Here is a 22,493-nt window from a genome sequence, read left to right as displayed (position 1 = left end):
AAATAAATGAAAGGGACAGAGTCGTCCCTAGGAGCCTCGTCACCTTTTAGGCACTCATGCATACCGTAAGTGCACTGGGCCAGCACAACAGCTCAGGAACAAAATGAGCAATTAATTAAACAAATGTACGGTAACAGAGGTAATGGAGTAGCTATCTCACAGTGGGAAAGCTTCCCAGAGCCATCTCACCTGACCAAAGCCTGGATTAAGCCAGCAAGGTGGAAAGGAAATGAGCAAAGAAGAGCTAAGCAAGTTTTAAAAAGATCAGAGGTTGTGACTGAAAACCAGGAATACCTAGTCCTTTCCTCAGGGTACAGACACATTAAAACATCAAAGCCTGTGAAACTTCCAGTGCAGAGACATACTCCTGCCCACAGCCAGCATGGAGTAACCTGAGACAGTTTGGTCCTGGGAGGAGGAGGAGGAAAGGCAGCCACCTCACATTTGTGTTGGGCTCTGCTGGATGACTGCTCCACAGGTAAGCCCTGCAGCTGGTGCTGGCACCCTTCTGTTCGTAGCCCAGCAGTTTTTACTGTAAATTGATGTGTCCCTATCCTCCTTTACACCAACAAGCTGTTTGGAATATTACTGTGGGGTTTACACTGCAGTTGTGGTTAGTTTTTTTGCTGGAAGGAGGGTATTTACGTTGATAAGTTTTATGTTCATGTACCTCAGGTGCAGCATCTTCCATCAAACAAGGCCTACAGCAAACCACAGCTCTGAGCAAAGCTATGGTAGGTGATGGAAGTGCCCTAGAGAAGTATTAAGAGGTCCCACTGTAAATAATTTTTTTTCTGTCTTCAAAGGAAATGCATCCAGGTATCATTTGCTGAGATTCAATGCTAGAAGCTTCAGGAAAGCGCTACAGGTCTCAGGGAAATGCTAATCAGAGTAACTGGGAACAGATAAAACTGCCAGAATAAGGCTAAAAGTTTTAGTCTGCACTCATGCAAGTGTAATTCCACAGTGATGCTCTTGACTTAGTTGGAAGATCATGGTTCTTTGTGCTGTGGCCTGGTGGACTGTCAGACCCTAGATGTGATATTAATAAAGGAAGTTTTTCTTTGATGCCCATCTTTGTTCCAGAGCTACAGAAACTGAGGGAGAAACCAGGGAGAACTGTATCTCTCTCAGTGGGATGTAACTTGTGAGGCAAGTGATTCACAACTCCCTCTCCACTACAGGAGACAAACCAAATTAGAACACACAAACAGACACAGACACAGACACACACACACACACAACAAAGGTGCCATTTCAAAATAAAAATATCATATATTCAGATTTACATGACTATTACAGTTTACTTGAAAAAAATCACAATGTAATCCCCCTCTCCTATTTTTTCATTAACAAACTAAACTCTGATTTTGACTAGCTCTTTTTGTTATGGGGGTAACCAAGAATTTTAATTTATTTGTATGTTCTCCACACCTGCAGCTAGTGCCTTCACTAGGTACAACTTGTTTGGTTGGCTGAGTATGGCATATCTAATTGTGCCAGCTTGTTGGAGGCCAATGGGCCCACTGCCTAGGAAGTCCAGGACATGATGCACCACCCTCAGCTGCCTCTTACATCGATAGAAGAAACTGAGCTTGCCCCAAAAAAAAACATGCAAAACAGAGGAAGCATGCTGATACTGTGGTCTTCTCCACAGTTAACAGCATTCTGCCTAATCCCAGTGAATTCACAGCAAACAGTATTGCTGCTGTCCTTTATCTCGGGCTTATGGAGGGAACATGTGGCTCTGATTTACCTTTTCCTCACACAAATTGCTTTGGGGGAGAGTAGCAAGGGAAATAGGAGGCTAGACATAAAAATTACCAAGCAGTCTTTGCTATGTCTAAAGAATCCCTCTAAGGGAAAAATTATAAGAATGGCAGAAAAATTGAGAGAGAAGGTTGCAATGGTATGTTAGGTACATGCAAAAGCATGAAAATGTTAGGGCAGATCCCTGGCTGCTGTAAGCGGTTGTAGCTTCATTAAATAAATGGGACCAGGTTGATTTACACTATGGGGGATCTGTTAGGGTGCTCGGTGCCATTATAATTTCTAATGAGCAGTTTTCACTGCTATTAATTCATCTGGTATTAATAATTTAGCTTTCGGACTGGCCAAAATAAGCTATTTTAACCACCAAGAATAAGATTCCAAACTGCCATTTGAAGTTGTCTGTTGAGCCTCTGAAAGGTGCTTTTGAGGATTGCCCTGACAAAATGCCTGAAGGCAGATCTGAGTGTCTGCTTGAAAGGCCTGTCTAGACTAGGAAAATGAGCAGCCCTTACAACGTGCTAATGGGGACAGATCGGTTGGCACATTTTAAAACACCTGAGAAAAGGAAGAAGATGCTCACTCAGGTTATAGTGCCGTGTACACTCAGCTAGGCTCAAGTCTTGCCTCTGATGAGGAAAAATAATGCTCCATCCTCCCATCATCTTCATTATGCTGTGCCCAAGCAGCTGTGGTTTGTGCTTTAAAAATTGTACTCCGGAACCCTTGCTATGCACCTATTCAGTAAGCCAGCAGAAAAGCGATCACAAAAAAAGAAATGGATGCGTTTGTGATAGTTTAGTGAATGAGATCCATTGAGGAAAGGTGTGAACATGTGCCAGAGTCCAGGAAGTGTCCAGAAAGTGCAGCTGGGAGGGTAGGAAGGAACAGAAAATCTCCGCCTTTCTTCAGCAGTTCAATTGGATCGCTCTAGGCAGTAAAATTGCATTCTCTATCCCTGACATGTGTGTTGAGCCTAGCAAGGAGGAGTCTCAGTGGCTGTGTGGGTGGATGACCGCCTCTGTTTCACACCAGCCATGGAGACTATTTTACAGACATCAGTTGGCTGCCGTGGAAACGCTAAGTTTCTAAGTGGAGCTTCAGTATCAGTCTTAATCTCCTCTTGACGGAGCACTTTTCCGATACTTTGTTAAAAGACAGTCTTCACCCTTAAAACACAAGCCTCTTCACAGTTGTGTTCGGTCATTCCACAATTTGTTGACATCACTGTGTGTGTGGGATGCATTCACCTTTAGCCCCACTCAACCCTTGTCATCCCACTGCAGGTCACCTAATGCACCTCAGCCCACATCCAGCTGCCTGAAACCCCCTCCCTCCCACCCCTCTCCCTTCTACGGTCTGTTTTATTTCTTCCTTTTTTTTTTTTTTTTTTCTTTTTTTTTTTTTTTTTTTTTTTTTCTCCCCTTCCCACTAATTAAACTCTGTGTCTCCTGCTTTTGCACTCTGTACTGAGGTCAGTGTTTCTCTCTTCTGCCTCCTGGGTTCTGAGCTCTCCCTCCACGTCCGAAGGTGCTCTGTTTGGGCCTTATTCACCTATTTCAGAGCCCTGCTCCCCTTCAGGAGCTCAGATTCACTCAGCCCCTGGCTCACAGGCTGTTGACACAGCTGTCCGTACGAGTATCTTTCCTTCAGATGAATAAAAACTGATCAAGATTTGGCCCTTGGTGAATTTTTGTAAGGCATGTGGCCTATTTTTCATTATGGTAAGAGTGTTTGTCCTGCTCCTTCTGGGTACAACAGGAGCTTGCTTACTTGGACGGACAGTGCTGCGTATTGGGAGCGTGTCCCTGTTCCTTTTGGCCACCCTATCTGCGTCCAGCCCTTCTTCGCAACACGCACAACGGGAGGGGTAAAACACCCAGCCTGGGGCATGAGCTGTTAGTTCAATATAAAGAGATTTAAGTAGGAGCAATGGGAGAAGGAAACAGGCTGAATATCAGGAAAAGCTCCTGCCAGTGAGACGTGTTTGGCTGTGAAATCTTCTCCCGGGGGAAAGAGGTCAAAGCCTCATTGTTTGGAAGTAGAGCCGGTCAAAACAGTTTTCGGAGCAGCAGCAGCAGCAGCAGCAGCAGCAGCGGGAGTGGTGGAGGTGGGGAGAAGAGCAGCAGCTGTGCATGGCAGAGCTGCAGATAGACGAGGGGAAGTGGCTGGATGCGCGGCGAGAAGGAGCAGGAAGAGCAGAGGAGGCTGGCGGAGGAGCGGGGCTCGCACCGACGTGAGGGACGCGACAAAAGGATTAACAGGGGCACAGCGGGGAGCGGCGGACAAAAGCAGGAGAGAGGGCAGGGAAAGCAGAGGGGGAAAGAGGCAGGAGCAGCAGAGATGCGGGACTCGAAAGAATGGTGGGAAATTCCCAGAGAAGCGCTGCAAGGAGCAAATGTGAGGCTGAATGACAATAGCAAGGTCTCCTTTTGTTTTGTGAACGCTGTGGCCTTGGCTAAGCAAAGCTGGTAGATATTAAAGGACAGAGACAAAGACATCGGGTTTCTCGATGACGTGATCTGAACTAATCTCACAGCCTGGGACGCTTTATGCAGTTTTCTAATTCTGCATCAGGTGAAATCAAGGTATTCCAATGGCAAATCCAGGGAAAGGCAGATTTGGGGAGCCACCAGCCCATTGTTTGGGGGCACATCTTAGATCATGAAGGATGGGTACAGGCCACACCCTGACATTTCCCATCTCCTTGATGATACTTGCCTGTTGACGTGAGATGAAGGGAACAGTGTTGATATTGCACCATAGTGCATTGGTTACTATTTTTTTGTTTAGAAATCCCCCATGTTCAGTAACATTTCATTCCTCTCGCTGGAATGAGCTCCTCACCAAGCAAATCCTATTATGATATAAATTAGCTGAAGTTCTTTAGCCATCCCTATCGCAACTCACTGTTACATGGTGAAGCTCTGCACTATTGCAAAGAAGGAAATTCTCAGCTCAATTTCTTTCAGCCTAATATTATTATTGACGTTTCCTTCAGCTCGTTTAATTGTGAAGAGGTTTGCTATGTCGTTTCTACATGGATCTGCAAAACAGAAAGCAAAGTTTGGGCTGGTCTGCAAAAAAACTGCGTGTGCTCAATTTTTCCCTGAGAGATCAGGCAAACAGGGAAAAGATACAGGATCTCCCCAGGACTAAGTGATATATTACATGGCTAGAGCTGCACTGAAGTCCTGATGGAATATACCCAAGGTCACAATCCAAAACCATATTGCTGCTGCTTTGCTCTAACGACTTACTTTTAATTCTTATAAATCCTTTCTAATGCCAATCCTCAACGAATATTGCACACTGAATACAAGACTTGCCAACTTAATTTGAAGAAATTGCTGATAATGACAACAGCAATTGCCTTCTCATTCTGCTCTTTGTCTTCATTGTTAATCCTTTCTCAGAAATGAAACCCTTCTTGGATTACTAATGACAGTCTCTTTATTCCCCTTATTTTTTTTTGTTTTCCTTAATTGCCTTCAGAGAGCCATTTTAAACGAATATTCATGCCAGAAGTACAAACTGGCAAAAATGCCATTAAATGGAAAAGCCTTCTGTAATCTTGTTTCTGGTGCAGTGACCAGGACCTTCACAGTTTTGTGGTAGTTCAGCACAAATGGAACTAATCTAGCAAAAATCTGTTGAAGCTACTGATGTTTTTTCACTCTACAATCACAGCAACCAAGATCAGGATCTGATTCCTGAAATTGTCTGCAGCATTCATGGAAGGAGCTTGAAATTATATGGATAAATCAGGTGTTTTTTAAATTCGAGGTTTGGTGCCTCTGAAAAACAAATGCGTAAGAGCCTGGAAATGAGATATTGCTTTTTACCTCTACCTTTATTCAGATCTGTTGAATCATACCTGAACGCAAAATGGCTTGGTCTCTGTTCATCCCCAGTGGATAACTCTTGGAGGCAATTTCACAGCTGTTAGTAAGAGGTAATCTCAGCAAAAAGCCCAAGTACTAGGCTTTACTTCTCCAATTCTGACATATTCCTGGAAATCAGGGTAGTGCAGCCTTGATGGAGTGGAGCCGCCTGTTCGAGCAGGGCCAGGGATGGGGACGGAGATCCTTTACACACCGAGCCGTCATTTTCCAGGGCTGGTGCTTTAACCAAAAGCAACAGTGCCCCTCGGTGATGTGATCGTGGTGTAGCACAGGGCTGACACCGCACTCGGTTTCCTAGGTCTGGTGTGCCCCTGGTTCGGAGCGAGACCTCTAGATTAGGAAAAGAGAGCAGCCTTTGTGTCGGGAATGTGTCCTATAATTCATTTGTTGCTGAAGGACCCAAACAGGCCAGGCTACGGGTGTCAAGAAAAGCTAGAAGGGACTACCCAGGACCACTGAGGGCTTCTCTGGAGAAACAGATTCCACCCCATCTGTTCAGCATCGCAGAGGGACAAACACTCCTTTTCCTTCTAGCTCCCAAATCTGGGATGCATCCTGCAAAGGTACTGAGCCCTTGCAGTAACCAAAACCAGCTTGGGCTTTGAACACGGGCGCGTTCTCTAGCACTCTAGAGCACTGAAGTTTGTAGAACTGATTTCTTATACTGGATATGAGATTAAATAGTTGCACTGAGAGATGCTGGGTTTACCCTCTGTGGCTCAGCTTCTTATCCAGAAGATCAGAATACGATCATCTGGCCTTCTAGGTGCTGTCCAGAAAAGTGGAAAGTTTATTAACCACAGGCAGGAAATGAAGATACTGCGAACACAGAAGATGGTATGAAGAGATACACAAAATTCTATGTTAAAAGCAGAGCATGTATGGTTTATACAGTAAATAATGCAGAATATATGTGCTGAAGTGAAGAAAAATAAACAACATCTTATGTGCACCAACAGTGGTCTCCGTTCTTTAGAAAAAGTCTGATTATTAATTTAATGAATGTCATCATGTGTGCACATGTGGACCAAATCAAGATAACTACAGAACTCGATTCTGGAAATTCCTGATTTTTTTTTTTTTTTTTTTTTTTTTTTTTTTTTTTTTTTTTTTTTTTTTTTAAAGTTTTCCCCTGGTATTTTTCTAGCTTAAGGCCTTCTCTTTGTTTTGTTAATGTAAAAAAGCCCGCTCCTGCCTGGCGGCCGGGAGCATCCAGAGCTGTGGGGCTGTGTGAGCATCTAGTGGCCAGAAGGAAAACTTCACCGCCACGTCAACCTCGGCTGGGGTTTCTCTCGAAGGGAAATTAAAGTTCCTAACTGTGGAAGCAAATGAGCAAACTTAAGTCAGGCATTCGCTCTGAGAATAAAGGAATTATTACTTTATAAGAACGATGACTATGAAATGTTAAAATCAGATTGTATCTGTGCCTGTTCTCTGTCCCACCCCATATACTTTCCGTGCACGTGCTGAAACTCTCACTTTGGGTTTCTGCATTAGACAGAAAAGCTTAGAGGTTGCCAGGGGAATACTGCCTTATTGAAATGTTCCCCGTATGTCACTTCTCACATGATAAAACTTTATTTTCGTCTTTTCTGAGTCATTCATTAGTACTTTCTCAGAAGTTGCAGCGGCCAGTAGAAAACAGAAAGAACAGCCTACACTATGCTTTATCATACTGAGGCTATGCAATATTTTCTTAAGGGAGACTAATTTGTGGATGGTGATGCATTAATTTAGTTTACAAACATCACTTCCAGTCCAGATTTGTAGGAACTTGGCAATGTAACGGGAGTTGCATTTCCAGAGAAGAGAGTAATGCAGAAGCAGAGATACAGTATACATACAAATAATTTCTCACTCTGAACAGTCACACTGTCAGTGAGATTTTCAAACACACTCAGCACAAACTTCCCATGTTTCCCTGGAAGTCAAAGTTCTCATTCACATGAATAGAACCAACACTAACTACCATGGGTAATATTAAAAATAATTTGACACCGTCTCTTGCCCATAAAAATAGCTACTCCCTTCTCCTTGTTTGCCTTGCAAAGGCTGTGAGTCTAAACAGGGAGTTTAGTCAATTCACCTAGACATGTGAAGAACTTGAACGTCAGCATATTAGGCTCAGAATTCAGTAGAGACTAAAATTAGTGCTCCCATCAGAAATGGCCTTAGTTCTTCACTTTATATATCAGCTTGCTTTCTTTTTCACAAGCCACCCAGCCGGAGCATTCAGAGAGTTTTATTCATCACCTTTGATGCATTAGCTCCTTCACCTTACCATACTAACCTAAATAAGGAGCCATGCCTTTGTGAGGCAGCATCGAGGTGACAGGCAGCCAAGATGACAGCGTTTGTGCAAGGTGCCAGGAGCCCCACAGCACAGGAAACTTCTAACGTCAGCTGATTCTACCAGCGGCAGCAAGGCATCTTTTATACTTTTCTTATATTGCCTAACCTTGCGATTCAGCAAATTCGGGGGGGGGTGTGGAGGTGTGTGTGGGTGTGTGGGTTTTGTTTTCAAATATTTCACAAGTAGGTGTTGTGGGGAGACAGATTATGGGGAAACAGATAATGCTAAAGTCAATCCTGCCCATGATAGATTACAGCTGTGTTAATTATCCAAGAGTGGGAACAGCCTTGCCCTCACAGCTATGGGTGTGATAAAGAGTGAGTTAGCTGGGAGGGAGTCAGCTGGAGACTGCTGGAGCTGCTGTGAGGAGGAAGGGACAGGAGGTTGAGGAAGGGACAGAAAGGGTGAGATGTCGTACGAGGGACAGACAGGGTTAGGTGCAGGAAGGAGTGAGCTGGTAATGCAGAAGGAACAGAGAAGACTTCAGAGAAAGAGGCAGAGCTGTCCTTAGGCGACTAAAGTAAAAAGGTATGGGAGACTTTTAGATATCAAGGTGCTGATGCTTGAAGCCTTCTGAAATTTTACTAAAACACTCTGAGTGTTGTGGCTGTCTTGACAACCACAGTGGGTTTTTTTTACTTTCTTTATTTATCTATATATAAAATAGTAATTTATTTTCTTTTGAAAAAGCATTGGTCTATTTATGGATTAGCCATCAAGTTCACTGCAGCATGTGGTACAGCATGGCAATATCTTAGGCAGGGCCACTGTTCCTATTGAAGTTACGCATGGGCAACTTAGACAAATGTCAAATATTAATTTTTAGTAAGAGAATTTTAAAATTAAATCAAACAGATGTACTGTGATGTGAAACTAAATATAAATTTTAATTATTTCTTTGTCATAGGCAAGCTACGTCCCACAAATGTTGCATGTAATTTATAATTATGATGATATTTTATGAAATATGTAGCATATACCTTCATGTTTAAATTGCATTTTTGAGGGGGAAAGAAGTTTTAAAAATTTAGCCTTATTTTGTGTATGTTTCTGTTGCAAAGTCCTTACATAATCTACTTTTGCCAGACTCGTGCTAACGTGATAAACATCCTCAGCACATCTCATTAAATAACATCCTATGACTGGCAAAGCAGTAGAAGATGTCGTTGAACACACACCAGCTGTGTTTATATCAAGGCTCTGATCCACAAGTTGATAAAGCACCAAAATATTCATTAACTTCAATGAGTACTTCCCATCTTTAGAAGTGCATAATCAGAGATATATGAATTATGACCCAGATTTTCTGGAACAGTTTTACGCACTTATCTTCCAGTCTTAGTTTAAATCCATCTATTTAAATCTTTTTGGTTCGTTTGTAAGTCTAAAATGTTTTACTCTATGGGAAAAAGTATCCATAGTAATAAAACTATAGAAAGACATTTTTCTTTAGAAGTGTTCAGTAATTGCAGTCATCTAGCCACTGACAGCAAGCTGCTCTACTGATGCTTTTATGAAAAATGGAAGCTTGGTTTAGTAGACAATTTGTATTGTGATGATTTTTCTTACTTCAGACTTGAAGTAAGGAATTTTTGCTTTGCTCTCTTGTACTGTAAAGACATAAGAATCTTCACAGCTGCTGAAAGTAGCCATAGGGTTGCTTTGGGGGCAGTTTCCAGAGGCACTAACATGGAAAGAGATGCATTAGACCCTTCCTTCTCTCCTGCCCTTCAGGCTGCTGGCAGGGAAGGCAATTGGGCAGCAGTAGATACAGACAGGGCTCCCTAAGCTGCAGTGAGTGGCACCAGGATGCTGCTGCACACATGGGCAGCAGGTGTACAGCGGTGAGCTGGAAGGAGAACACTTCTTAAAGAGAGAAAAAAAAAAAAGGGCTCTACTGAGACTCTGACTCAAGGAGTCACCTACTTCACTGAGGCAGTGAGGTCATGGTCTCCAGCAACAGGGGCCTGGAGTTCCTCAGACTGCAATAATTTTGAAGAATTTAATACACATTTATGTGGAGACGGTACCTGGGTTGATGTAATGACCCAGCTTAGACCTTGATGGAAAAAACACCCTGGATGGCAGAATCAGAAATCAGAGTTATTTTGAAGATGAGCTTGGGGGGGTGGGTGGGGGAGGGGGGAAGGAGAGAAATCTGACAGACAAACATTAGCTAAAATATTCAAGCAAGAAGAATAAATGTTATAACTGGGGTAATAATAGGCAGAAAATGGCATTGTGCTGTTGTGGATTTTACACTGAGTGGAAGTCTTCCTGCTATATTGCCCTAATATTAAGAGGGAGACTGCAGTAGGGCTACTATTCTTGTGCCCCGACTGGGACACTGCTTACAAGAAATACTTGGTTCTCTTGGAAGAAATTCCCATGGGATGGACAAAAATGAAGTTACAGAGTTTCTGACTTTGTGCTTTGTGAATATCTATGTATTTGTCCTTTAATAACCTTTAGCACACTTTCTAGTGTAAAGGCCATTACGTTCCAACTGCTGCAACTTCCTTTGTGTGACTGCACAGGTGACAAAGGCCAAGTTCCTGAAAAATGGGCACAAAAGGTGCCCTGTGAAATTATGTACATCAGCGATTGCTTTTGGAGATACTGCATTGCAAATAAAACTGTCTTCTCTTGTGTGTGAGCACAGAGAATGAAAATGCTATTATGATATTTTTAGGGGATCAAAATACATTTTAATTATCAGCGTAATAGCAGATGTAGTGCTGCTTTCTGCATCATTCAGCACGCTTGTGGCAAGAGCAACCAGGGACTGCGATTCTGGCAGAAATTGCAGTGACTGAGGGTTGTGATGCCTAGCTCAAGCTAAATGGAGGTAGCTATTTCCTCTTGTAAGAATAATTTTGGATTCAGTCTCTAAAATTAATGCACGATCTAGTCAAATGCAAAGAGTAACATAATTGCATGTTCCTAATTAAATCAGAGTATTTTATCCAAGAATACCTTGTTAATTTCAATCAGAATCCATTGTGGAACTAATCAACAATATTTACTTGCAGACTAAATTTGTATTTCAGCTCTATATTCAATAGTTGATCAGAAATGACATACGACACTTAGAAAGAAATTGATCTTGTGGTTATGTCTTAGGCCTTCTGAGTCTGCTTGTTGTGCTTTATGGTTCAGTACATAACATCGGGCACCAAACAATCTGAAAAAAGGTCTTTGTATTTGTCAGTAGGAAAAGCTGATCTGTATTCCCAGAACACTGCCACAAGTGTACTCCAAAACTGTGCAGACAGTTCAACACTCAACTTCACTTTTCCCGAACTGTTTCTCTGCTTGTAGCATGGTGCTGTCCGGCCAGCTCACACTTCAGGGCTCTGACGTGTTTTAAAACCACTCTTAACAGGCTAAAATGCTGGAGCACTAGCTGAACAGCAGCCTGCTCGTTATTAAAACACGGCATCGCTCCTGTGGCAGTGTAGCCGCGAGAGGGCACGTCACCAGCTGAGATGATAACATCTCACAAGTGCTGCACGGCTCCAAACAGGACTTCTGTTTTCGCTTTCCCTGCCTTTTTCGATCACACGAGGAATTTAGTAACCTTATTTGTTAATTAAATGACATCATGCTCCAGGCAGGTACTTATTCATCTCATAAGTGCTATCTGAAAGCAGAAAAAAATAAAAGCAGAGGTGATCATCAAGCTAAGAAGTAGTGCATCTGTTTCCATTTAGAAAAGGAAGCAAGGGAAGAAAGGCAGATAAATAATATTTGTGGAAAAAATAAGATAGAAGCATGGGGGGGAAAAGCAGAACAATTATAATAAGTAAAAGCCAAATCTGAAAATGTATAAAGTGTGTTATTGCAAAAATAAAAATTTCTAAGGTTTTAAAAAGTACTCAAAAAACAGCCAGAGATTGAGAATGATAAATGAGAAAACTGAATTAATGGAGGGTTGTTTTTTCCTAAGTGTCATACTTAGTAGATTTTAGTTTACCAGTGGCTGTGACAACAGAGTTGAAGAAATGCGTTGAGGTGTCAGCTTGATCTGGCAATTCTTAAACTTTTCTCCAGCCTCCCCTCCCAGTTCCCTCAGAGCACAGGTTAGAAGCTGTGTTTTCTATGCAGACGTACAGACCTGACTGATTAAATTGTGGAATGTTTTACTTACTCCTGAAGTGTTTGTTCCCTAGACTTATTAGTTTCCTATTGTTTTAAATATTATCATAATATCCTGCAGAATTCTCTTGCAACAGTGGTAGCAAAAATGGCTTCTCTTGCTTTAGAAATAAACTAAATACTGCTATTGATGACACGAATAGGAGTGAAAATTTGGTAAGGAAAGAAGAGCACACAGTATTATATGCAGAAGAAAAATGAGGTTAGCTAGTCAGCATGTTTATAATCTCGTTTAAAATGAGATTTATGCTTTGCCAAAGGATTCTTCTCTTCCTGTCTTCTTTCCCATGAGATAGTAGGTCCTTATAATTTTTAGGATGTTACTGAAACTCATTAGAGGTACTTAGTTAATCAGTTCTTTTTAGGGAGCTCTTCTGAATTCTTTGCTCTCAGAGCAACAATTTAAACCAAAGAGTCCTTTGAACCTTAAAATGGTTCTTTTACCTGATGTTAGTTAGGGATGATGCATTTGTAGTAGCAAACTGCTATGTTCTCTTACTGCACTCAAAATCAAGGAGAAGCCAGATTAGTCCTACTTTATAGACACTGGTAACATTTTTAAACAGTATTACTACTTAAGCATGATGTTACTACATGGAGGTAGATGTGTATAGGTGGATACACCTAAAATTCAATTATCTAAATAGGGGATAAGAGATTCACAGCTTTCAGTCCCTATTTAATCTAGTTTGCAGCTTTAGGAAGGGGACTCTGTGCCACTTGGCAGTGAGTGTATATCCAAAAGATTATCTTTTGAGTAACTGAAAGGTTTCCTTTTAAATAAAATTCTGAGTATGCTTGAGTACACAATATCCAGCCTATGAGACAATCAAGCAGTTGACACCTTTAGTTCAGGCTACTACTTGGAGAGCACCTGCATGTCTAAAAGGAGAGTTTTACTTCTCTTGTCTGAGGTTCCTTTGAGCTACCACTATGAAAAAAAATTAATAACAAACAGGAACTTACTGTCTGTGCAAGCATGTCCTACATCCTTCCTTGTATCTTACTTTTTCTAGAAGTAAAAGGAATCCTTACTGGCCTACTAAATTGGCAAAAGAGCATTTGCTCTTTTTGTCAGGATTCTGACACCTGTATCTAACTCCCGTTCAAAGCTGGAGACAAGAAGCTGCCATTCCAGCTGACGTTTTCTCTGCTGACACAGAGACAGTGCAGTTTGCCAGACAGCACTGTGAGAGGGCAATTAGCAGCCTGCCCTCACCTCCCAAGCCATCACCTGCTCAGATGGAGAGGAGCTGTCAAAAGCCAATTCACTTAGCAATCAACAACACCTGAAATCAGGTCAGAGGCTTTGCAGCATAAGATATTTCTTGCTATGCCCAAGAAACTGAAGTTTGCCTTACCTGCCCATCTCTCTTGACAGTCTTAATAAGACTTAGTGCAACCCAATTTCTTGCAATCTAATTACCTCCTTTGCAAGCAAAATGCTGCAGGAGAGAGGCTCATATGCTCCTGCTTTCTCCAAAGATGGAGCCATAGCCATTTATGCTCTCAAACTTCAAAAGGTTTCTGATAGGCTAGAGATGATGTATCAGTCCTTACATGAAGCTTTCCAACATCCTTTATGATGTTTTGTAGTTAATGTTATGCCCTGGATTGATTGTTAGACAGAATGCCTTTCAAGCACAAGGTGGCTCAAGTCCTCAAATCTAGCATTTGGCTGGGTAAAATAAGCAAGCCAGTGAGAGCATGAAATTTCATATCGACTTTTACAGGATTTATAGATAGTTTCAAAAAGCCATTTTGATTGCCACTGCCCAAGGTAGAACTGCCAGGGTAGTGTAATGTGTCATTCCTCTTCGGAGACTTAGTAATACAGTGACTTTACCAGATTTAGTATAACTAAAGTGAATGAGCTGCTAGAATCTATAAAACTCACCAACCACCAGATTCCTGACTTTCTTACTCAGCACACAGGTCTTATAAAAGGATGATTTAGTAGATTGCCCAAATAACATGGAATGAGCTCTGTAGTGTAAAATTGTTTGGTCAGGATAAAATGAGCAATTTCTAATTCTTTTCCTAGGGACGGAAGGGATGATTTATATAGGTAAAAAGAGGTAGAAATTCTTGTATACAGAATGTTTCCTGTAGCATTCTCACTGCAAGGTGCCAACCACTACTCTGAATAAGATTCCAAATATAATTTTTGTACATAGAGATCTATATATCTCTTGGTATAGAGCTCTTCAGCTCTCTACCTAAATATAAAATGGATGTTGATAGAGATTATCAGAATTATATCTATACATTGTCATATGTCTTTGATCTATACAGTTATTATCCATATACATTATCAGATATATGAATAAGTATGGATTATACACGATTATATAGCTATATGGATTCCTATTTCATTATAATTTATCTATTGTCTGTCATTGTTAGCATAATTATTGGTTATTCAGTTTAGAGGCTGTACCTTTTTTGTTGCAGATATTATGTAATGCACTACAGCAAATTCTATGCAGCACTACTAACCAGGATCTGTCTCTAAGGCAGAAAATGAGGGTCAGCTCGTCTTCACAATGCTATCCAAAGAAGTGAGCAAAGATTAGCTTCAAGCTACAGCGAATCCCCTTGAGGTTGCTGAGGCAGATGGGCTATGTTTCAAGTCAACTTGTCAATGCAGCAGTATTTCAGCCCAGAAAAACACTCTCCATAAGGACTCAACCAGAAAAGTCAACACAGTGCCTTACACAGAACCGTAATTCCTTTTCCAAGTTAAGGCTAAACTGGTAAAACTGCTCATAGATAAATCTCTGATTTTTTTTCAACCCACATCAAGCATTTTATCATCAAACAGTCATGCACTGGACCCTGCACAAACATCAACACATGCTCCCATAGAGCTGGATGGCTTCTCAAAAGTCTGGAGAATCTTATCCAGGCAGCTGGAAAGTTGCCTTTGACAAAGCAAGGCCAGCTGCCTACCTTTGGATGACTGGGGTTTTTTTTGGTTTTTTTTTCCCCTGTGCTTAGCACTTTTTGAGTCTGTGGCAATTATAACCTTGACCAGGGAGACAGGTACATGATCACAATCAGTAGAAGAAAAGTGATATCTAAGTATATTCAGCTTTCAAATGTGGCATTAAATTCTTGTTTTTCCTTGCTTGTGAGGTTCAGCACATCAGTAACCTCCAAAAGCATATCTAGATAGGGACACCTCAGAGATGTTTTTTTTATACATAAGCTGCACCAAAGTGTAAACTTTAGTTAAATGCGTTTAACTCCCTTCAGGCCCAATTAGGATTTTTTTTTTTCTTCCCACGGGAACTGGAGGGGACTGTGACTTGGACAGGGTCCTGAGCAGGTCAGCAGGCACTGATTACTCTGGTTGGCCTCACATGGGCCCCCACCCATCCACCAGCCACCCTTTGGCCCCAGAGCTGTATCTAAACCTCAGGGGATAGGGGTTTAGACCTTGCTGCAGCTGGAGTGTCTGTGTGTGTGTCTGTGTGCTGTCCTGGGGTTTAAGTGACCCTCATACTGATGGCCATGGGTACGCTGGCCCTTCTTGCTCAGGTACAGCATGGCTATACCCTTTTTGGGGGCTTGGGGAAGAGTTTATTATTGCCCTATTGCCATCCCAGCCTGCTGCCCTTCCCTGACAAAGGATTTGAGCCCCCTATCAAAATAAACGTGGGTTGCTGCTATGGAAATGAAATACCTATTTTGTATTAAGTCTTCAATCCCTTGTTGAAAAAGGACCTGCTAATTCCTGTGGTAACTGTAAATGGAGAGAAACACTGGGTGCAGAGTGAAAATGCATAAGCCCAGATAGTAGCCAGAAAAGGGAAGGAAGCTGCAGTTGGAAAGAGCACAGTGACTCACTCTTTACTACCTACAGGCTACAATAAGTAAAATAACTTTTTTCTCTGTGGGTGCTTAAGCAAATGCATTGCAACATCAAAATTGTCTTGTGTGCATTGCCTCAGTGGCCTATGCTAGGCACTAAACTGCAGTGAAGACAGGTCTTGTTTTGTTTGTCTGTGTTGGGTAGTGTAAATGGTAGTTCAATTAATATACTTGCTTCTGTTTCAGAAACAAGTGCCTGGTTTATCTGATATGTGTGCATCACATAGAGCAAGTCCCCAGGGCTGTGACATTTGGAGGTATTCTGTGGCTCTGCAATTAAATCTTCACCTTGCTTAAAAAGACTTCAAATCAAAATCTACCCAATGAAACTCTTTAGATGGGTGACTTGTGATAATCTTGTCATACTCTATGTATGATACTCTGATAATTCTTATTAAACAATTCTTCTGGATAGCCTACAGCTTCTACCAGAACCTGGTATACTTCCACAAAGATCTTATCCTGATTTAAAGAATTCACATGGAGAGGAACCTGATGTGAGTTATTTTTTGTCTTTGTTGCAGCTTTATCTGGTAGATTGAAGAGACATCTTACCCTACTTGATAAGTGTCTTAATATTTTTATATTCTTCTGCCTGTTTTGTGGTAGTAGCAACACCGTAGTTGTGTTGGGTGGTACATGGTTACTTTTGGCCACCTTTAAGTCATGCCATATGATCCTGAGTTCATTCGGAGTCAGTCCTCCAAAACAGCTCTTCTCATTTTAGTAGTATGTCCTGCCAGTTTGGGTAGAAGAACTCCTGCCTTCTGTATGACTTTATTGAATTCTGAGAACAAGGGAATGACATTTAGTGGGAGATCCAGAAAAACTGTACAATTTCCTTGTCTCTATAATATGCAATGTCAGATCTGTCTTCTGTAACCTTTTATAACAGTGGTTTTATTTTGTCCTGTAACCTCCATAGCTAAGATGCAAGTAATCTATCAATTGTAAAGAAATAAAAGTAGATGTAATTTAATAGTTGTTATATTAAGTCTCACTCTTCCTCTGTGCAACACAGCTTAAACCTTGAACACTCACTCAGCAATTCTTTTTGTTTTTCTTGGCAGTTCAGCAGCTCTTCTTCTAAATAACATATTAGGTTTTAGATAAACAAGTACTGCACTTCTGTATCTATTTTTCCTATCCTTACTTTCCTTTGGTTTCCACCCATAATACTGCTTCCCCCACCAACTTCAGTCAAAATGACCTGGGCTAGCATAAAAGTGTTTAACATTGAATTGCCCCAGCTGGGTCAGGCTAGGAAGAAAATGTGTGGCTTTGCCATATCAGAAGGGATATTGGGCTCTTGCAACTCAGGAAGCAAAGCTGAAAGTGGTTAAAGGCAGGCAGAAGCAGCTTCAGCTGCAAAGAGGGTGAGCTATGACTGCAGTTTCAGTTCACTGAAGATAAGCCTCTCCAAATCATCATTCTGGCTTAATTTGACTTATTCCAGCCAATGTGTGCCAGATCAGGTGATGTAGTGCTCTAAAAATATCAAAACAATCAAGCAGTATAGAGCTGGCACAAGCATAGCTTGAGCTATATGCATCAAATTTGTATTGCCAGATAGGGTCAGCAGCTGAGAACAGGCCAAGCATTAACAAAAAACTCCAGCCTTTATAGTGCTAAAGAGATACAAATTCTACCCTTCTGTAGTCAAAGGGAAAAAGAGATGCCAAAACCCTTTGTCACAGGGCACTTTGAACTTGAGCAGCCTATACTCTACTTGCACTTCTATGTATTCCTTACCTGACTCCAGAAGAGCTCTCTGCTCAACCATGGAAGCTAAGCTTTACAGGTCTAGGATAATTCTGTAGGATTCGTCTGTGTTACTGACTGCAGACTTTACAGCAAAAGAGAAACACTCAAGATATATGGCATTTAATATCCTAATGGAGGAATATTGGGGGAGTTTTCTGCTTGTATGTAGGGTTTGTACACATATAAGTATGTGTGTCTGGGCTTGAATGTGCTTAAGCTGTGTTCAGAAATGTGAGAAATTCAAAGCAAATTCCGTGTTTACTAGGAGTTCTTGTTCTGGATTTTGTTCAACATTTCTGAATAGTGAAAGATTCTAAAAATACCAGTGTAACTTGGGTTTCATCTGTAATTAAGTGTCTTACTTTGTGAAAATTGAATACTCCCTTGGGGAAAGAGGATTTAAAATCACCCTTGGCTTGGCTAACACTCAGAGTAAGAAAGCAAGTTGTAGTGTCACAAGCTATGTCCAAATGCAGGGTGATAGTGTCCATCATAGGATTTGGATTTCTGAGGCCTCCAATCTGCCTCATGGACTTCAAAGTTCTTTGTTTCCTGCTCCGAGCTTTCAGGTATTACCTTTCATCCCTTTCTTTCCTGTAGAAGTACAACTTTCTCTTTTGTCTCTGATTCTCCAAAGTATGCCTCTACTGAAAGCTCAGCTGAAAGAAGGCACCTTTGTAATTTATTACTTTCAAACTCCACGTCTTCAAAACTGTTTTGTTGCAATAAACCTTCAAAAGTATACATTCACTGCAGCATTCAGCACAGGGCAGAGCAAGTAGTGGGAGAATTATTCAGGGAGAGCAGAACTGCAATTTGGTGTGAGGGTCAAAACAAAGTCTGGCATCAAAAGGCAAAGAGAACTTAAGTTGTAGGGCAAGCTCCTCTGCCCATAGGGAAGAAGGAGATTTTCAGTGCCTGTATTTCAAGAAAATAAATTCTAAAATGTCACGTGACAGCCTGGCCCATTAGCAGCTGCTGGCTGTTTGAGGGCCCCAGACAAGTGACTACCCCTTGAATTTAGAGCTCTGGGAGATGGGAAGGCTCAGCAGTAGGACTTCAGGGACTTTTTTTTTTTTTTTTTTTTTTTTTTTTTTTTTTTTTTTTTTTTTTTTTTTTTTGTCTTCTGCTTAGTAGCCCTTCCCTGCTAAGAAGGCATCTGGACTTAGAGACATCAGTCTAGAATGGGGGGAAAGGGATAGACTAGGAAGAAGCCATTAAAGATGCAATTCACATCAGGTAAACATTGTTTTGACAATGTATGTTGTTAAACTACACTTGGAAAATTATCCTTGCCCTTGAAATAAATAGTTGAGGTCACATAATTGAATGTAAGTAGTTACTAGTCTTTACAAACATCACTGCCGAATAACAGTGTTTCTCTAAAAGTGCTACTGTAATTTCCTTTAATGGTTTTTCTTTAGCTGTGTCTAATAACATTTAATTTTTTCTTCAACTAGAATTTTCCACTGTTGCTAACAGCAGTTTCACCTCAGAGCAGGGAGCATTACTGCAAACAGTGCTCCAGGCAGCAAGTAACATTTAAAGCAGTCCAACTTCCAAGCAGGGCTCTGTGACCTCCTCTACAAAACACCAGCAGCTGTCTGCACCCTGTTTACTCCAGCACACTCGCTGCTGCTTCTGGCTGAGCTACTGCTACAGTTCATCTGTACCTAAAATAATCAGGACAGCCATTAGGGAATAACTGCTTTGGTATAAGCCTAGAGCTATTACAAGCCTAGATTCACACCAAGAGCCATTTCAGAATGTCCAAGTGTAGTAAATTTCCACTCATAGACAAGCCCGTAGCATGGGGAAGAAACTTCAGCAAATGCTTCTTGATGTGGATGATCTCTGCAGCATTCTTGTTGCAGGGAGTCAACTACTCTGAAAGAGTTTGAGGGATGAACGCTGACAACCTCCCACTGAGGACAACAGAAGCTGAAATAGCTACAAGCTGCTAAATATTTATTGCCTGTGTACTCCTCTAACCTAACTGCAGTAATTTCAGACTAATTTCCAAGTAGGCAGGTCTTTAGCATGTGGCTCAGATCTCAGAGGAATGAACGAAGCAATAAAGGGATGAATCAATAGACTCACTCAGTATCTTAGATGGGTGGGACCCAGGAAGCTCTCATAAATTAGATACCCCAGAAACTGGTTATTAGAGGCAAGAAAGGTCTCAGCAAGCACCAAAGTCCAGAGCCCTGTGCCTGGGGATAGGTGGCAAGGAATTACTTTTATCAGCAGTTTTGTGCCTCTGTTAACTTTGTCTGTTAAAACCTGTAGTGCTCAAAGTAGAATAAAAACACCCTGAAGAACATATATAAGTCTATGGGACCCTGTGGATGAGATGCATTCTTCATGTGGTGCAGTGTCCTGAGGGAATACGCTAATGTCGCTGCTACACCACTGCCCATGACAGTGGAAAAGTCATGCCAGTGATGTGAAGTCCCAGGTGACAGGAAGTAGGGAACACTGCATCCATCTGAAAAAAGGGTAGAAAGGAGGACCCTGGGAACCAGTGACCTGTCAGCTTCACCTCTGTGCCCAGAAAGATCACATAAGAGATCCGCTTGGGAGCTGTGCTAAGGCAACAAAGCCATCCAGTAGTAAAAAGAAAAAGTAGGGGAGAAAAAAAAAAAAGTTGTTAGGTCTTTAAAATTCAGCCTTATTGAAAGTTTTCACTGACTGACTAAAATTGTCCTGTGTGTACCTAATTCTTCCTGAGACTGCCTGTGGTGATTGTCTTAAAAACTTCAATAAATGGAGAAAAATGTGTTGATTTCCTAGGACAGCTAATCCCTGAAATGGGAAAAGAAACATGAGTGGCATGTAAATAGGTGACCTGATCTTCTGGAACATGCAAGCAAATTAAAAATATCAATGGAGGTAATCGAATTTTTTTTTTTAGGATTCAACATAGCATTATTATAGCACCATAGAGTGACTATAACACTTAATTACCTGCTTCAAAATGCCAACACTTCTCAGCGCCAGGAAGGAATGTCTGTGCTTCCACACAATCAAATTCAAGTTCTGCTTTGTGTGAAAACCTTCACCTGATGCTTCAAGACTAGTATGTCAGCTAGAATTGGCACTCATTATTCCCATCACAATCCATGATCCTCCTCCAGAGAAAACTGCAGTTAGCAGCCTTGTCAGTCTCCAGGCATGCTTGGATTAGACCTGCCCATCTTTCCTGCTTTCTTGCAGCAAGCCTAGTGGACAAGGAAGGGGAGGTTGGGACGAAGTTTTCATCTCTGCTCCTTACCGAAGTTCTGGCACAGCCTAAGGCACCATGCCCTACTAAAGAATGTACTTTGAGACAAAAAAATCCTCCCATGTTTCTAATCTCTTTCTTGGGGTCTGGACAGAGTTTAGGTAGAGCCTCACCTTATATCCAGAATCTTCTGCATGTTTTAAAGCAATTACATTAAACTTGCAGAAAGGGTGATATGCCGTATTTTTCCCCCTGATTCCTATACTACCTGCTTAAGTTGTCCAAATCAATGTGAGGCTCTATAAAGTGGTTAATCAAACTTTAAAAAAGACCAAACTATTTGCATGTGTTACACTTGTAGATTGCATCAGATCCTTCCAGTAAAAATTTCTGTGAAACAGCACAGGTTGAGAGTCAGGGGCTACATTTACAAGGGAAATTTTGATATTCTTTTCCAATAAGTGATCAGGTATTGTGCTGTTTCTTCGGCCATGTGGCCCAATCTCCCTTGTTAGAAATGATGTCTTTGAGTAACTTGACCATAAATAGCCCTGCCCTGAGCAAGAGGTTAAATCTGATGACCTCTGGAAATCCATTCCAGCTGAATTTTTATATTGTATGACTCTATTCCCAAAAAGTTTAGATCAATGGCTGGCAGGTAGATAAGAGTGAAGAAAGGGCAGCCAAGGGGGAATCTCTAGACCAGGCAAGGATATAGAAAAAAGGGGAATATTACAGGAGAAACTAGGAAAGGAAAAGAGCAGAAGGAACCCACAGCTGTGATTAAATATTACTGTATCCTCCAAGGAGCCTTGGGACAGGACCAGGCTGAGGAATGGCTGAGCAGCTATGAGCTGTGGGCAGCAGAGCTCTTGGGGATCTTGGACTCCTACAGCTTCTGTCTTCTGTGCTGTCTGGCCAGAGCTTTTTCAGCACCACATTCCCCCCAGTCTTTTCTTCCCTCTGTGTCTCTGTCCCCTGCTACAGCCTCAGTGGATCTCTAGCAGCACTGCACCAGGCCACCTTCTCAATTTTTCTTCTTTATGGGCATGTTGATTACAGGAGACAAATTTGAAGTATTTAAAATGCATTTGTATATCCTTGCATGAGTTTTATTATATTTTGTTCAAGGCAGAAGTGAATTTATCCCCTGGTTGTGTAGTAATCATTTGTCTTCTAGAAATCCCCATCAGTTGTATATTTCTGGCAGAGAAATTGTAGCCATGACCACCACCAGATTTTTCTTAAATAACTTCCTAGTTATTTAAGCTAGATAAACATTAGCCATCACTTCGGCATGCTGAGTACTTTTACTCAGAAATAACGTCTGCTCAGTCACCCAAATTGTTTCCCAACCTGATCACTCTTTCTTACGTGCCCTCATTGCTTCTTTTCCAGAAATCCTAGGAATGCTGATGCAAGGAAATTATGGAAAATATGAGTA

At 41.5% G+C, this 22,493-nt stretch overlaps 1 long non-coding RNA gene across 1 annotated transcript; it reads left to right on the top strand.

Moving 5' to 3' along the window:
- The first annotated feature begins 8,382 nt into the window (after nt 1-8,382).
- LOC120754806 (uncharacterized) lies at nt 8,383-21,902 on the top strand. Its single transcript, XR_005701574.2, has 2 exons — nt 8,383-8,556; nt 20,741-21,902. It is a non-coding gene; the product is annotated as an uncharacterized LOC120754806 (long non-coding RNA).
- Nucleotides 21,903-22,493: the final 591 nt, after the last annotated feature.

Source organism: Hirundo rustica, chromosome 6 (genome assembly GCF_015227805.2).
Source record: "Hirundo rustica isolate bHirRus1 chromosome 6, bHirRus1.pri.v3, whole genome shotgun sequence".
Taxonomy (NCBI): domain Eukaryota; kingdom Metazoa; phylum Chordata; class Aves; order Passeriformes; family Hirundinidae; genus Hirundo; species Hirundo rustica.
This window is presented reverse-complemented; position numbering and strand designations above follow the sequence as displayed.